Genomic DNA, 17,232 nt, shown 5'->3' on the forward strand with positions numbered 1-17,232 from the left:
TACCCTACCTCCTCTACACTCTAACCACTAGGCTACCCCCAGTGTCCTACCTCCTCTACACTCTAACCACTAGGCTGCCCCCAGTGTCCTACCTCCTCTACACTCTAACCACTAGGCTGCCCCCAGTGTCCTACCTCCTCTACACTCTAACCACTAGGTTACCCTGCCCCCCCAGTGTCCTACCTCCTCTACACTCTAACCACTAGGCTACCCTACCTCCTCTACACTCTAACCACTAGGCTACCCCCAGTGTCCTACCTCCTCTACACTCTAACCACTAGGCTGCCCCCAGTGTCCTACCTCCTCTACACTCTAACCACTAGGCTGCCCCCAGTGTCCTACCTCCTCTACACTCTAACCACTAGGCTGCCCCCAGTGTGTCCTACCTCCTCTACACTCTAACCACTAGGCTGCCCCCAGTGTGTCCTACCTCCTCTACACTCTAACCACTAGGCTGCCCCCAGTGTGTCCTACCTCCTCTACACTCTAACCACTAGGCTGCCCCCAGTGTGTCCTACCTCCTCTACACTCTAACCACTCTTTTCAGCCATGTTGATTAGAAACCCAACATTAAACAGTGGGGGTTGGTTGGTGTGAGAGGGAGGCATGTAAATTCTTGTGAATTTGTCTCCAAAAATAAATAAATAAATAAAACAACCTTGAGCTTTGAAGACGTCATTATTTGGGTTTTAAACTACGCCAGACTGTGTTTGTGAAAAGGGGGCTTTTATTATAAACAACAAGACATTCAAATACATGGTGCAGAACAGTATATTTCAGACACACAAACCTCTGTATACAAGGACAGAAGAATTGCTAGATGCAGGTTATGTTAAGCCAGACGGCTAGTTGAATGGACAACTAAATAATCGTAGAAAGGCTTTTAGCGAAGACCTTAACGTACATAAGGACAAACAAGACACATCAGTTAGCGTCTCTAGCTAGAGACATGAACTAGTTAGCGATTCTTTTTTGTGCCTGCGGCCGATGAGACGGGCCTTTCCGCGGCCCCTTGTTCTGGTCTGGTTGGGCCTGGGTGGTACGGGACACGGCAGACACCCCGTCTACAAACTTGGTCTTGAACAGAACGTTGGCGTTGGTGAACATGCCGTCCTTCAGAGAGACCACCACAAACTACAGAGAGGAGAGAGCTTTAGAGAGAGACTGGAAAAAGACATTTATGAAAGCGAGACAGAATGGGTTCTGTTAACAAGTTTTATTTTACAATGACTGCCTTGTTTCAGGGGCAGAACGACAGACCTTGTCAGCTCGGGGGATACGATCTTGCAACCTGTACGGTTACTAGGCTACCCTACCGCCCCCAGTGTGTCCTACCTCCTCTACACTCTAACCACTAGGCTACCCTGCCCCCCCAGTGTCCTACCTCCTCTACACTCTAACCACTAGGCTACCCTACCACCCCCAGTGTCCTACCTCCTCTACACTCTAACCACTAGGCTACCCTGCCCCCCCAGTGTCCTACCTCCTCTACACTCTAACCACTAGGCTACCCTGCCCCCCAGTGTCCTACCTCCTCTACACTCTAACCACTAGGCTACCCTGCCCCCAGTGTCCTACCTACACTCTAACCACTGGGCTACCCTGCCCCCCCAGTGTCCTACCTCCTCTACACTCTAACCACTGGGCTCAGTGTCCTGCCTCCTCTACACTCTAACCACTACCAGCTACCTGCTGCCCCACCTCCTCTACACTAACCACTGGGAACCCTGCCCCCCAGTGTTAACTACCTCCTCTACACTCTAACCACTAGGCTGCCCCCAGTGTCCTACCTCCTCTACACTCTAACCACTAGGCTGCCCCCAGTGTCCTACCTCCTCTACACTCTAACCACTAGGCTGCCCCCAGTGTCCTACCTCCTCTACACTCTAACCACTAGGCTGCCCCCAGTGTCCTACCTCCTCTACACTCTAACCACTAGGCTACTCTGCCCCCCAGTGTCCTACCTCCTCTACACTCTAACCACTAGGCTACCCTACCACCCCCAGTGTCCTACCTCCTCTACACTCTAACCACTAGGCTACCCTGCCCCCCAGTGTCCTACCTCCTCTACACTCTAACCACTAGGCTACCCTAACCCCCCCAGTGTCCTACCTCCTCTACACTCTAACCACTAGGCTACCCTACCTCCTCTACACTCTAACCACTAGGCTACCCCCAGTGTCCTACCTCCTCTACACTCTAACCACTAGGCTGCCCCCAGTGTCCTACCTCCTCTACACTCTAACCACTAGGCTGCCCCCAGTGTCCTACCTCCTCTACACTCTAACCACTAGGCTGCCCCCAGCTGCCCCCCAGTGTCCTACCTCCTCTACACTCTAACCACTAGGCTGCCCCCAGTGTGTCCTACCTCCTCTGCCCCCACACTCTAACCACTAGGCTGCCCCCAGTGTGTCCTACCTCCTCTACACTCTAACCACTAGGCTGCCCCCAGTGTGTCCTACCTCCTCTACACTCTAACCACTAGGCTGCCCCCAGGCTGTGTCCTACACTCTAACACTCAGGCTCTACACTCTAACCACTCTTTTCAGCCATGTTGATTAGAAACCCAACATTAAACAGTGGGGGTTGGTTGGTGTGAGAGGGAGGCATGTAAATTCTTGTGAATTTGTCTCCAAAAATAAATAAATAAATAAAACAACCTTGAGCTTTGAAGACGTCATTATTTGGGTTTTAAACTACGCCAGACTGTGTTTGTGAAAAGGGGGCTTTTATTATAAACAACAAGACATTCAAATACATGGTGCAGAACAGTATATTTCAGACACACAAACCTCTGTATACAAGGACAGAAGAATTGCTAGATGCAGGTTATGTTAAGCCAGACGGCTAGTTGAATGGACAACTAAATAATCGTAGAAAGGCTTTTAGCGAAGACCTTAACGTACATAAGGACAAACAAGACACATCAGTTAGCGTCTCTAGCTAGAGACATGAACTAGTTAGCGATTCTTTTTTGTGCCTGCGGCCGATGAGACGGGCCTTTCCGCGGCCCCTTGTTCTGGTCTGGTTGGGCCTGGGTGGTACGGGACACGGCAGACACCCCGTCTACAAACTTGGTCTTGAACAGAACGTTGGCGTTGGTGAACATGCCATCCTTCAGAGAGACCACCACAAACTACAGAGAGGAGAAACAGCTTTAGAGAGAGACTGGAAAAAGACATTTATGAAACCGAGACAGAATGGGTTCTGTTTTATTTTACTGGGCTACCCCCTCCCACCCCCAGTGTGTGTAGGACTGGTGTGTTACCTGGGAGTGTGTGAAGTGTGTCCTACCTCCTCTACACTCTAACCACTAGGCTACCCTGCCCCCCCAGTGTGTGTAGGACAGGTGTGTTACCTGGGAGTGTGTCCTACCTCCTCTACACTCTAACCACTAGGCTACCCTGCCCCCCCCAGTGTCCTGCCTCCTACACTCTAACCACTAGGCTACCCTGCCCCCCCAGTGTGTGTAGGACAGGTGTGTTACCTGGGAGTGTGTGAAGTGTGTCCTACCTCCTCTACACTCTAACCACTGGCCTACCCTGCCCCCCCAGTGTGTGTAGGACAGGTGTGTTACCTGGGAGTGTGTGAAGTGTGTCCTCAACATCTGTCCATGTTCTGCATGGCCAGGTGAGAGGTCCAGGGCAGCATCCACTTCGTCCAGGATGTAGATGGGAGCAGGTTTAAACAGCAGCATGGCCAGGATCAGAGACAAGGCTACCAGAGACCTGGAACACACAGCAACATGGCCAGGATCAGAGACAAGGCTACCAGAGACCTGGAACACACAGCAGCATGGCCAGGATCAGAGACAAGGCTACCAGAGACCTGGAACACACAGCAACATGGCCAGGATCAGAGACAAGGCTACCAGAGACCTGGAACACACAGCAGCATGGCCAGGATCAGAGACAAGGCTACCAGAGACCTGGAACACACAGCAGCATGGCCAGGATCAGAGACAAGGCTACCAGAGACCTGGAACACACAGCAGCATGGCCAGGATCAGAGACAAGGCTACCAGAGACCTGGAACACACAGCAGCATGGCCAGGATCAGAGACAAGGCTACCAGAGACCTGGAACACACAGCAGCATGGCCAGGATCAGAGACAAGGCTACCAGAGACCTGGAACACACAGCAGCATGGCCAGGATCAGAGACAAGGCTACCAGAGACCTGGAACACACAGCAGCATGGCCAGGATCAGAGACAAGGCTACCAGAGACCTGGAACACACAGCAGCATGGCCAGGATCAGAGACAAGGCTACCAGAGACCTGGAACACACAGCAGCATGGCCAGGATCAGAGACAAGGCTACCAGAGACCTGGAACACACAGTTGCAGTGCATTCAGACCCTTGAGTTTTGTTACGTTACAGCCTTACTCTAAAATTTATTATATTTATTTAAAAAATAAAATATTACATTTTCATAAGTATTCACTCCCTTTACTTTGTTGAAGCACTTTTGGCAGCGATTACAGCCTCGAGTCTTCTTGGGTACGACGCTACAAGCTCGGCACACCTGAATTTGGGGAGTTTCTCCCCTTGTTCTCTGCAGATCCTCTCAAGCTCTGTCAGGTTGGATGGGGAGAATTGCTGCACAGCTATTTTCAGGTCTCTCCAGAGATGTTCAAGTCCGGACTCTGGCTGGGCCACTCATGGGCATTCAGAGACTTGTCAAAGCCACTCCTGCATTGACCCTAAGCACACAGCCAAGACGTTGTGCTGTTGGAAGGTGAACCTTCACCCCAGTCTGAGGTCCTGAGCAGGTTTACATCAAGGATCTCTCTGTACTTTTCTCCATTCATCTTTCTCTCGATCCTGACTAGTCTCCCAGTCCCTGAAAAACATCCCCACAGCATGATGCTGCCACCACCATGCTTCACCGTAGGGATGGTGCCAGGTTTCCTCCAGACGTGACGCTTGGCATTCAGGCCAAATAGGAGAATCTTGTTTCTCATGGTCTGAGAGTCTTCAGGTGCCTTTTGGCAAACTCAAGCGGGCTGTTATGTGTCTTTCACTGAGGAGTGGCTTCAGTCTGGCCACTCTACCATAAAGGCCTGATTGGTGGAGTGCTGCATAGATGGTTGTCCTTCTGGAAGGTTCTCCCATCTCCACAGAGGAGCTATAGAGCTGTGTCAGAGTGACAGTCACCTCCCTGACCAAGGCCCTTCTCTCCCGATTGGTCAGTTTGGCCAGGCAGCCAGTTCTAGGAAGAGTCTTGGTGGTTCCAAACATCTTCCATTTAAGAATGATGGAGGCCACTGTGTTCTTGGGGACCTTCAATGCTGCAGAAATGTTTTGGTACCCTTCACCAGATCTGTGCCTCGACACAATCTTGTCTCGGAGCTCATGGCTTGGTTTTTGCTCTGACATGCACTGTCAACTGTTGGACCTTATATAGACGGTTGTGTGCCTTTCCAAATCATGTCCAATCAAGTTGTAGAAACATCTCAAGGGGATGGTCAACGGAAACAGGATGCACCTCAGCTCAATTTCGGGTCTCATAGCAAAGAGTCTGAATACTTATGTCAATAGGATAATTCTGATTGATTTATTTTGCACACATTCCTAATAAACTGTTTTCTCTTTGTCACATTAGGGGGTAGATGGATGAGAATGTTATTTTTTAAAATCCATTTTAGAATAAAACTATAACGTGGGAAAATACACTGTCCAATACACAGTTACACGCGCTACTGTAACACTGTCCAATACACACAGTTACACGCGCTACTGTAACACTGTCCAATACACACAGTTACACGCGCTACTGTAACACTGTCCAATACACACAGTTACACGCGCTACTGTAACACTGTCCAATACAAAGAGGACCATTCTGTTCACCTGTAACACTGTCCAGTCCACTTCAATAGAATCAAAGATAGTGTAACACTGATCACAGTTAGCCAATCACAAAGAGCTGTCTTAATACACCATCATCTGACCATTCTGTTTGAGTCCACTTCAATAGAATCAAAGATAGTGTTACTGATCACTAGCCAATCACAAAAGAGCTGTCTTATCCATTCTGACCTTTATTTTTCACACAGTACAATCTAATTTTTCACACCAATTAATGTTTTGGCGAAATCAGATCAGATTTTTTTCCCCCCAGAGCTGATCTGGGTAAACAGCCATTGTGTTTGTAGAGGTTTAGTAAACTGGACATTAGTAGCACAAGTCTAACACACACACTGTATGTATCAATAACCAATCAGTTAATGATTAAATTGGTCTCCCCGTACCTCTGTCCTCCGCTGAGCTCAGTGAGGTTCTCCTTCCACGTGTTTCCCAGAGCCACCTTGAACTCCAGGCCCTCTAAGGCCCCGCAGCCCTCAGGAGGGGCCAGACGGGCATCAGCCCCCGGCAGCAGGGTGGAGAAGATACTGCCAAAGTCTTTATTCACCTGGAGACACACATTTGTAGAGAGGAGACAGAGACAGGAGAACGAGAGGAGACAGAGACAGGAGACAGAGAGGAGACAGGAGACAGAGAGGAGACAGAGACAGGAGACCGAGAGGAGACAGAGACAGAGACAGGAGACAGAGACAGGAGACCGAGAGGAGACAGAGACAGGAGACCGAGAGGAGACAGAGACAGAGACCGAGACAGAGACAGGAGACAGAGACAGGAGACAGAGACAGGAGACAGAGACCGAGAGGAGACAGAGACAGGAGACCGAGAGGAGACAGAAAAGTTTGATGAGTCACTTTGCCAGAGACCTGAAGACTTCGTTCCTGTTAGCTTCTAGAAATAAGGACGAACACAGTCTGGTGATGAAATAATGTCTTTGTCTCAGAGGACTAACACAGTCTGGTGATGAAATAATGTCTTTGTCTCAGAGGACTAACAGTCTGGTGGTGAAATAATGTATTTGTCTCAGAGGACTAACAGTCTGGTGATGAAATAATGTCTTTGTCTCAGAGGACTAACAGTCTGGTGATGAAATAATGTCTTTGTCTCAGAGGATGAACACAGTCTGGTGATGAAATAATGTCTTTGTCTCAGAGGACGAACAGTCTGGTGATGAAATAATGTCTTTGTCTCAGAGGACGAACACAGTCTGGTGATGAAATAATGTCTTTGTCTCAGAGGACTAACAGTCTGGTGATGAAATAATGTCTTTGTCTCAGAGGACTAACAGTCTGGTGATGAAATAATGTCTTTGTCTCAGAGGACTAACAGTCTGGTGATGAAATAATGTCTTTGTCTCAGAGGACGAATACAGTCTGGTGATGAAATAATGTCTTTGTCTCAGAGGACTAACAGTCTGGTGATGAAATAATGTCTTTGTCACTAACAGTCTGGTGATGTGTCGTTTTAGGACTAACAGTCTGGTGATGAAATAATGTCTTTGTCTCATATAACATTTATCAAACAGTCTGGTGATGAAATAATGTCTTTGTCTCAGAGGACGAACACAGTCTGGTGATGAAATAATGTCTTTGTCTCAGAGGACTAACAGTCTGGTCACTAACACAGTCTGCTGATGTCACTAACAGTCGTGTCGTTTTACCACAACTTGTTTTCACATCAAAATGGTCCTGTATCATATAACATTTATCAAACACACAGAGAGACACACAAACCTTCTGCCAGACAGACACAGAGACAGACACACCTTCTGCCAGACAGACAGAGACACGCCTTCTGCCAGACAGACACAGAGACAGACACACCTTCTGCCAGACAGACAGAGACAGACACACCTTCTGCCAGACAGACACAGAGACAGACACACCTTCTGCCAGGCAGACAGAGACAGACACACCTTCTGCCAGGCAGACAGAGACAGACACACCTTCTGCAGGCAGGCAGACAGAGACAGACACCTTCTGCCAGGCAGACAGAGACAGACACACCTTCTGCCAGACAGACAGAGACAGACACACCTTCTGCCAGACAGACACAGAGACAGACACACCTTCTGCCAGGCAGACAGAGACAGACACACCTTCTGCCAGGCAGACAGAGACAGACACACCTTCTGCCAGACAGACACACCTTCTGCCAGGCAGACAGAGACAGACAGACATACCTTCTGCCAGGCAGACAGAGACAGACAAACCCACCTTCTGCCAGGCAGACAGACAGACACACCTTCTGCCAGGCAGAAACCACCTTCTGCCAGGCAGACAGAGACAGACACACCCACCTTCTGCCAGGCAGACAGAGACAGACACACCTTCTGCCAGGCAGACAGACACACCTTCTGCCAGGCAGACAGAGACAGACAAACCTTCTGCCAGGCAGACAGACAAACCTTCTGCCAGGCAGACAGACACACCTTCTGCCAGGCAGACAGACACACCTTCTGCCAGGCAGACAGACACACCTTCTGCCAGGCAGACAGACAGACACACCTTCTGCCAGGCAGACAGCAGACAGACAGACAAACCTTCTGCCAGGCAGACAGACAAACCTTTGGCCAGGCAGACAGACACACCTTCTGCCAGGCAGACAGACACACCTTCTGCCAGGCAGACAGAGACAGACACCTTCTGCCAGGCAGACAGACACACACACCTTCTGCCAGGCAGACAGACACACACACCTTCTGCCAGGCAGACAGACACACACACCTTCTGCCAGGCAGACAGACACACACACCTTCTGCCAGGCAGACACACACACCTTCTGCCAGGCAGACAGAGACAGACAAACCTTCTGCCAGGCAGACAGACAGACAAACCTTCTGCCAGGCAGACAGACACACCTTCTGCCAGGCAGACAGACACACCTTCTGCCAGGCAGACAGACAGACAAACCTTCTGCCAGGCAGACAGAGACAGACAAACCTTCTGCCAGGCAGACAGACAAACCTTCTGCCAGGCAGACAGACACACCTTCTGCCAGGCAGACAGACAAACCTTCTGCCAGGCAGACAGAGACAGACAAACCTTCTGCCAGGCAGACAGAGACAGACAAACCTTCTGCCAGGCAGACAGAGACAGACAAACCTTCTGCCAGGCAGACAGACAAACCTTTGGCCAGGCAGACAGACACACCTTCTGCCAGGCAGACAGACACACCTTCTGCCAGGCAGACAGACACACCTTCTGCCAGGCAGACAGAGACAGACACCTTCTGCCAGGCAGACAGACACACACACCTTCTGCTAGGCAGACAGACACACACACCTTCTGCCAGGCAGACAGACAGACACACCTTCTGCCAGGCAGACAGAGACAGACACACCTTCTGCCAGGCAGACAGAGACAGACACACCTTCTGCCAGGCAGACAGACACACCTTCTGCCAGGCAGACAGACACACCTTCTGCCAGGCAGACAGAGACACCTTCTGCCAGGCAGACAGACAAACCTTCTGCCAGGCAGACAGACAAACCTTCTGCCAGGCAGACAGACAAACCTTCTGCCAGGCAGACAGACAAACCTTCTGCCAGGCAGACAGACAAACCTTCTGCCAGGCAGACAGACACACCTTCTGCCAGGCAGACAGACACACCTTCTGCCAGGCAGACAGAGACAGACACACCTTCTGCCAGGCAGACAGAGACAGACACACCTTCTGCCAGGCAGACAGACACACCTTCTGCCAGACAGACACAGAGACAGACACACCTTCTGCCAGGCAGACAGAGACAGACACACCTTCTGCCAGGCAGACAGAGACAGACACACCTTCTGCCAGGCAGACAGACACACCTTCTGCCAGGCAGACAGAGACAGACACACCTTCTGCCAGGCAGACAGACACACCTTCTGCCAGGCAGACAGACACACCTTCTGCCAGACAGACAGACACACCTTCTGCCAGGCAGACAGAGACAGACACACCTTCTGCCAGGCAGACAGACACACCTTCTGCCAGGCAGACAGACACACACACCTTCTGCTAGGCAGACAGACACACACACCTTCTGCCAGGCAGACAGACACACACACCTTCTGCCAGGCAGACAGACACACACACCTTCTGCCAGGCAGACAGACACACACACCTTCTGCCAGACAGACACACACACCTTCTGCCAGGCAGACAGAGACACCTTCTGCCAGGCAGACAGAGACAGACAAACCTTCTGCCAGGCAGACAGACACACCTTCTGCCAGGCAGACAGAGACAGACACACCTTCTGCCAGGCAGACAGAGACAGACACACCTTCTGCCAGGCAGACAGACAGACAAACCTTCTGCCAGGCAGACAGACAAACCTTCTGCCAGACAGACAGACAAACCTTCTGCCAGGCAGACAGACACACCTTCTGCCAGGCAGACAGACAGACACACATTCTGCCAGGCAGACAGACACACCTTCTGCCAGGCAGACAGACACACCTTCTGCCAGGCAGACAGACACACCTTCTGCCAGGCAGACAGAGACAGACACACCTTCTGCCAGGCAGACAGAGACAGACACACCTTCTGCCAGGCAGATACACCTTCTGCCAGGCAGACAGACAGACAAACCTTCTGCCAGGCAGACAGACAAACCTTCTGCCAGACAGACAGACAAACCTTCTGCCAGGCAGACAGACACACCTTCTGCCAGGCAGACAGACAGACACACCTTCTGCCAGGCAGACAGACACACCTTCTGCCAGGCAGACAGACACACCTTCTGCCAGGCAGACAGACACACCTTCTGCCAGGCAGACAGACACAGACAGACCTTCTGCCAGGCGATGTTGAGGGCCTCCTTCTTCTTCTGGTCCAGCTCCTCTATGGTCTGGAGGATCTTAGACTTGTCATTCTCTACGATCCTCTTCTTCTTCATCAGGTCATTATACTGAATGAAGTTAGGGCAAAAACAGGGTCACGGGTCACGTTCTCAACTCTCCTCCAATCATATCAAAGCTACCATTACCTATTGACATCTGCCAGAACCTCGAGAAGGGCCCAAGAGGGGAAGAAGGAATCCAAATAGATTTGGTACAAGGTCCAAAGGAAACACACACCTCCCCAAACTCACCCTCTCCTCAGCCTGACTCAACATGTAACACACCTCCCCAAACTCACCCTCTCCTCAGCCTGACTCAACATGTAACACACACCTCCCCAAACTCACCCTCTCCTCAGCCTGACTCAACATGTAAAACACCTCCCCAAACTCACCCTCTCCTCAGCCTGACTCAACATGTAAAACACACACCTCCCCAAACTCACCCTCTCCTCAGCCTGACTCATCATGTAAAACATCTCCCCAAACTCACCCTCTCCTCAGCCTGACTCAACATGTAAAACACCTCCCCAAACTCACCCTCTCCTCAGCCTGACTCATCATGTAAAACACCTCCCCAAACTCACCCTCTCCTCAGCCTGACTCATCATGTAACACACACCTCCCCAAACTCACCCTCTCCTCAGCCTGACTCAACATGTAAAACACCTCCCCAAACTCACCCTCTCCTCAGCCTGACTCAACATAAAACACACACCTCCCCAAACTCACCCTCTCCTCAGCCTGACTCATCTAAAACATCTCCCCAAACTCACCCTCTCCTCAGCCTGACTCAACATGTAAAACACCTCCCCAAACTCACCCTCTCCTCAGCCTGACTCAACATGTAAAACACCTCCCCAAACTCACCCTCTCCTCAGCCTGACTCAACATGTAAAACACCTCCCCAAACTCACCCTGACTCAACATGTAAAACACCTCCCCAAACTCACCCTCTCCCCAGCCTGACTCAACATGTAAAACACCTCCCCAAACTCACCCTCTCCTCAGCCTGATTCAACATGTTCATGGCTCTCTTGTTGACAGATCTCTCCAGTCGTGTCTTGGACTCTTCCAGCTTCCTCAGCCTCTGGCCCGCCTCTTTAGGGTTGTTGACCTTGAAGTCGTATCCCGTGTTGGGCTGGCCGAACAGGCCTCTCTCCTGACTGATCCACTCGTGTTCCTCTAACATACGAGACACCTGGAGAGAGGGATGGATAGAGGACAGGGAGAGAGGTGGATAGGGATGGATAGAGAGAGGGATGGATAGGGAGAGAGGGATGGATGGAGAGGACAGGGAGAGAGGGATGGACAGGGAGAGAGGTGGATAGAGAGAGGATGGATAGAGGAGGGAGAGAGGTGGATAGAGAGGGGATGGATAGAGAGAGAGGGATGGATAGAGAGAGGTGGATGGATAGAGGACAGGGAGAGAGGTGGATAGAGAGAGAGGGATGAGATGGATAGAGGACAGGGAGAGGATGGATAGAGAGAGAGATGGACAGGAGAGAGGTGGATAGAGAGAGGATGGATAGAGAGAGGGATGGATAGAGATGGACAGGGAGAGAGATGGATGAGAGAGGGATGGATAGAGGACAGGGAGAGAGGGATAGAGAGAGGGATGGATAGAGGACAGGGAGAGAGATGGATAGAGAGAGGGGGATGGATAGAGGACAGGGAGAGAGAGGGATAGAGAGAGGGATGGATAGAGGACAGGGAGAGAGATGGATGGAGAGAGGAGATGGATAGAGGACAGATGGATAGAGAGAGGATGGATAGAGACAGGGAGAGAGATGGATGGATGGATAGAGGACAGGGAGAGAGATGGATAGAGAGAGGGATGGATAGAGGACAGGGAGAGAGAGGGATGGAGAGAGATGGATAGAGAGGAGATGGGAGAGAGATGGATAGAGGACAGGGAGAGAGGGATGGAGAGAGAGATGGATAGAGGACAGGGAGAGAGATGGATAGAGAGAGGGATGGATAGAGGACAGGGAGAGAGAGGGATGGAGAGAGAGATGGATAGAGGACATGGGAGAGAGGTGGATAGAGAGAGGGATGGATGGATAGAGGACAGGTGGGAGAGAGATGGATAGAGAGAGGGATGGATAGAGGACAGGGAGAGAGGTGGATAGAGAGAGCGGATATGAGAGGGGAGGGGTGGAGAGAAAAGAGACGTTAGTCTGGCTAGCGGAACACGACTCTCACGTTCCTAACAGAAGGAACATCTAGTGCTGTGATTTAGTGATCTCTCTCTTCTGAAGAGACAAACAGATCGATCTGGAAACAGAATATGAACAACAAAGACATGAGGAGAGACGACAGATCAAATGGAGATTAGAAAGCAGAGTTGATCAGTAACTGACTGTCTTTACAGTGTTTGTTGATGTTGATCAGTAACTGACTGTCTTTACAGTGTTTGTTGATGTTGATCAGTAACTGACTGTCTTTACGGTGTTTGATCAGTAACTGACTGTCTTTACTGTGTTTGTTGTTGTTGATCAGTAACTGACTGTCTTTACGGTGTTTGATCAGTAACTGACTGTCTTTACTGTGTTTGTTGTTGATCAGTAACTGACTGTCTTTACGGTGTTTGTTGTTGATCAGTAACTGACTGTCTTTACAGTGTTTGTTGTTGTTGATCAGTAACTGACTGTCTTTACAGTGTCTGTTGTTGTTGATCAGTAACTGACTGTCTTTACAGTGTTTGTTGATCAGTAACTGACTGTCTTTACGGTGTTTGTTGTTGTTGATCAGTAACTGACTGTTTTTACAGTGTTTGTTGATGTTGATCAGTAACTGACTGTCTTTACAGTGTTTGTTGATGTTGATCAGTAACTGACTGTCTTTACGGTGTTTGTTGATCAGTAACTGACTGTCTTTACGGTGTTTGATCAGTAACTGAGTGTCTTTACTGTGTTTGTTGTTGTTGATCAGTAACTGACTGTCTTTACTGTGTTTGTTGTTGTTGATCAGTAACTGACTGCGTTTGTTGATGTTGATCAGTAACTGACTGTCTTTACAGTGTTTGTTGTTGATCAGTAACTGACTGTCTTTACAGTGTTTGTTGTTGTTGATCAGTAACTGACTGTCTTTACGGTGTTTGTTGTTGATCAGTAACTGACTGTCTTTACGGTGTTTGTTGATCAGTAACTGACTGTCTTTACGGTGTTTGTTGATCAGTAACTGACTGTCTTTACGGTGTTTGATCAGTAACTGACTGTCTTTACTGTGTTTGTTGTTGTTGATCGGTAACTGACTGTCTTTACTGTGTTTGTTGTTGTTGATCAGTAACTGACTGTCTTTACTGTGTTTGTTGATGTTGATCAGTAACTGACTGTCTTTACTGTGTTTGTTGATGTTGATCAGTAACTGACTGTCTTTACTGTGTTTGTTGATGTTGATCAGTAACTGACTGTCTTTAACTGACTGTCTTTTGTTGATGTTTGATCAGTAACTGACTGTCTTTACGGTGTTTGTTGTTGTTGATCAGTAACTGACTGTCTTTACGGTGTTTGTTGTTGTTGATCAGTAACTGACTGTCTTTACTGTGTTTGTTGTTGTTGATCAGTAACTGACTGTCTTTACGGTGTTTGTTGATGTTGATCAGTAACTGACTGTCTTTACTGTGTTTGTTGATGTTGATCAGTAACTGACTGTCTTTACTGTGTTTGTTGATGTTGATCAGTAACTGACTGTCTTTACGGTGTTTGTTGATGTTGATCAGTAACTGACTGTCTTTACGGTGTTTGTTGTTGTTGATCAGTAACTGACTGTCTTTACGGTGTTTGATGTTGTTGATCAGTAACTGACTGTCTTTACGGTGTTTGATCAGTAACTGACTGTCTTTACGGTGTTTGTTGATGTTGATCAGTAACTGACTGTCTTTACAGTGTTTGTTGTTGATCAGTAACTGACTGTCTTTACGGTGTTTGATCAGTAACTGACTGTCTTTACTGTGTTTGTTGTTGATCAGTAACTGACTGTCTTTACGGTGTTTGATCAGTAACTGTACCTTAGCAGCAGCATCCTGACTGTCTTTACAGTGTTTGTTGTTGATCAGTAACTGACTGTCTTTACGGTGTTTGATCAGTAACTGTACCTTAGCAGCAGCATCCTGACTGTCTTTACGGTGTTTGTTGTTGTTGATCAGTAACTGTACCTTAGCAGCAGCATCCTGACTGTCTTTACGGTGTTTGATCAGTAACTGTACCTTAGCAGCAGCATCCTGACTGTCTTTACGGTGTTTGATCAGTAACTGTACCTTAGCAGCAGCATCCTGACTGTCTTTACGGTGTTTGATCAGTAACTGTACCTTAGCAGCAGCATCCTGACTGTCTTTACGGTGTTTGATCAGTAACTGTACCTTAGCAGCAGCATCCTGACTGTCTTTACGGTGTTTGATCAGTAACTGTACCTTAGCAGCAGCATCCTGACTGTCTTTACGGTGTTTGATCAGTAACTGTACCTTAGCAGCAGCATCCTGACTGTCTTTACGGTGTTTGATCAGTAACTGTACCTTAGCAGCAGCATCCTGACTGTCTTTACGGTGTTTGATCAGTAACTGTACCTTAGCAGCAGCATCCTGACTGTCTTTACGGTGTTTGCTGATGTTGTGTTCCAACTCTTTAATCTTCAACTGAGACTCATTGGTTCTCTCTCTCATATGGTTGGCTTCTGTACTTTTACCCTGGAACACACACACACGCTCATAAGAGTTGGGTAGAACTGAGACATTTTTTACAAAGTGATCTGATCCTAGATCAGAGGTTATAATAATCTCTCATGGACAGATGCACGTAACAACTGATATTGTAGCGTCTCTAGGAGCCTCTATTTTCTCAATTTTATTCCTCCCCCAATTTTCTCAGGTTTTTATTCTCAAAAAAAAAAAAAAATCACACTTCAAGTCCATAACAATGTTTAAACCATATCAGGAGACCACTTGAGGTCTGGGTAAAATCTCACGACATGTTCATTTTCGGATGTAGGATCCTCTTTAATTGGGTTGTAGATACTCACTGATACGCGAATCACGCGATTCAGTATGAGGGCATCTGTCCACAGGGAACCCCAAAAAAACTATCTATATGTAGCACACATCGGTCAGACAAATCGATTGAAAACGTTACGAATCGCCGTTTCACAAACTTTTTGTTTGTTGCTCAATTGACTTTCCCCTCTTTTGGGGCGGCAGGGTAGCCTAGTGGTTAGAGCGTTGGACTAGTGACCGGAAGGTTGCAAGTTCAAACCCCCGAGCTGACAAGGTACAAATCAGTCGTTCTGCCTCTGAACAGGCAGTTAACCCGCTGTTCCTAGACCAGTTAACCCACTGTTCCTAGACCAGTTAACCCACTGTTCCTAGACCAGTTAACCCACTGTTCCTAGACCAGTTAACCCACTGTTCCTAGACCAGTTAACCCCACTGTTCCTAGACCAGTTAACCCACTGTTCCTAGACCAGTTAACCCCACTGTTCCTAGACCAGTAACCCACTGTTCCTAGACCAGTAACCCACTGTTCCTAGACCAGTAACCCACTGTTCCTAGACCAGTAACCCACTGTTCCTAGACCAGTAACCCACTGTTCCTAGACCAGTTAACCCACTGTTCCTAGACCAGTTAACCCACTGTTCCTAGACCAGTTAACCCACTGTTCCTAGACCGTCATTGTAAATAAGAATTTGTTCTTAACTGACTTGCCTAGTTAAATAAAGGTCAAATAAAATATTTTGTGACGAGGAGTCTCCTCCTTCAGTGTGGAACTAAGCAGGTTACTGAGCCGACAGTCAGTGATCTTACAAGTCATTTACAGGCCCAACAACATCAGGCAGACGAGTCCGATTTGCACGCTGAACGAGCCCTATAACCATATTCTCTTGCACATCTGCGCTCACTTTTCAGCATTTAAATGCTTGTAAAAAAAAAAAAAAAAAAATTAAAAAAATGTCTCGCGCAATATTAGGCTTTCTTAGCTGAGTGACAGCTAGGGCTGATCCCATTTAGTCAATTAGAATATTTTAATGGTGCACAAGACACCTGTCTGATTGGTTCCTGTCTGGGTGGAATGATCCATTGTGGAGGCCGTGGGGGATGGCACAGTCCATCAGTCTCAGACACCTGTCTGATTGGCTGGTCCATTGTCCGTGGGGATTGTCCATCAGTCTCAGACACCTGTCTGATTGGTGGAGTGGTCCATTGTGGAGGCCGTGGGGGATGGCACAGTCCATCAGTCTCAGTGGACTGATCCATTGTGGGGTGGGGGTGGTGGGGGACTTTACTAATCTCCTTAGTATCTTTTCACCTACATCTCCAGCAGAACATCATCCAGCATCTGATGCTTATATGAAGGATTTTAGTTCTGCGTGTCCGAGATGGTTTCCACAACAACATGACGATGATGAGGAGGAGCAGCATGGTAATAACAACACCAGTACTACTGACAATAATGTAGTGATCATACCTTGATCTCTTTGTCCTGGGCTACGATCACCTCTTTCTGTCTAGTCAACTCCTCCTGGGCCTTACGCACAGACTCCTGGA

At 48.7% G+C, this 17,232-nt stretch overlaps 1 pseudogene; it reads right to left on the reverse strand.

Annotated features, from left to right (window-relative positions):
- Nucleotides 1–2,711: 2,711 nt before the first annotated feature.
- LOC135568038 (structural maintenance of chromosomes protein 2-like) overlaps nucleotides 2,712–17,232 on the reverse strand; it is a 52,165-nt pseudogene continuing 37,644 nt past the window's right edge.

This window comes from Oncorhynchus nerka, unplaced genomic scaffold (genome assembly GCF_034236695.1).
Source record: "Oncorhynchus nerka isolate Pitt River unplaced genomic scaffold, Oner_Uvic_2.0 unplaced_scaffold_1745, whole genome shotgun sequence".
In the NCBI taxonomy this organism is placed as follows: domain Eukaryota; kingdom Metazoa; phylum Chordata; class Actinopteri; order Salmoniformes; family Salmonidae; genus Oncorhynchus; species Oncorhynchus nerka.